Consider the following 993-nt stretch of genomic DNA (forward strand, 5'->3'; position numbering starts at 1 on the left):
TATTTAGTTATTTGACTATGTTTTTCTTTTGTTATTATAAAAGTTTATAAAAGCATTTGTTCTTGAAATGAATTTAATTCAGGTTTTGATTGGCCGATTCTTTGCTTTTATAAATTTTTATAATAACATAAGGAAAACATAATCAAATAACTAAATAACAATACCTCATTCAAGAATCAGCCAAAATCTGCCGATTCTGATTCTTTTGACCGATACTAGCCTCGGCATTGGCCGATTCATCGGTCGGACTCTAGCGATATCGCCTTACCTTCGAGACACTACGAAAAACAGTAATTATTAGAGGTGGAAAAATTTCGGCGATACTATCGATATATGAATGGTTTGTCTTTAAAAAAAATACTATCGATGTTTTAAGACTATCGATAGTATCGGCGGTAATGCAAGACCAATAAGAAAACTGTCTCCCTTGGGGGCACATTATATATAATAAATAAAACGATGGGTCTTGGTAACTCTTACCAATGTGAATGATAATTTGGTAGTTCTTATTACACGAAAAAGGGGGATTCGAAAAGCTACGTCTGTATTTATACGCATTCTCCCCCTCAAAAAAAAATTAATAAATAAATCGAAAATCGAAGTTGGGAATTAAATATTTTTGAAATCTAAGGAAAGTAAGTCTATAGGTATTGGCCCAATGCACGCTTGCTTTGCTTGCTTGGCTTTGAGAACTGTCAAACAATTTTTAAAATCTACTAAAATGTATGAAAGTTGGCCTAGTGGCAGCTTTACTTCACTTGCTTAAAGCGCTTTAAAGTATCGATTAGCCGAAATCTCTATTTGACAGCGCGCTGTAGGCTTTTGACAACTCTTGACATTTCAATTTTTCGCGTCGATTTTGCTTGTGTGCAGTTTTTATCGCGTTCTTCATCAATTTTAGGTAAAATAATTTATATTAAACAATTATTTGTTGCTAACAACATTATTTTTTCAGATACCTTGCTTTTTATCGTTCCGGCCACCAGATTCGTT

The 993-nt window shown here is 33.3% G+C and overlaps 1 long non-coding RNA gene across 1 annotated transcript in view; it reads left to right on the top strand.

Annotated features, from left to right (window-relative positions):
* Positions 1-688: 688 nt before the first annotated feature.
* The window catches only part of LOC118757156, a 1,305-nt gene continuing 1,000 nt past the window's right edge, over positions 689-993 (top strand). Inside the window, exon 1 of the long non-coding RNA XR_004995188.1 lies at positions 689-901. This is a non-coding gene — a long non-coding RNA (uncharacterized LOC118757156). The remainder of the gene's footprint in view (positions 902-993) is intronic.

This window comes from Rhagoletis pomonella, unplaced genomic scaffold, assembly GCF_013731165.1.
Source record: "Rhagoletis pomonella isolate Grant_MI unplaced genomic scaffold, Rhpom_1.0 Rhpom_scaffold_14878, whole genome shotgun sequence".
Classification (NCBI taxonomy): Eukaryota; Metazoa; Arthropoda; class Insecta; order Diptera; family Tephritidae; genus Rhagoletis; species Rhagoletis pomonella.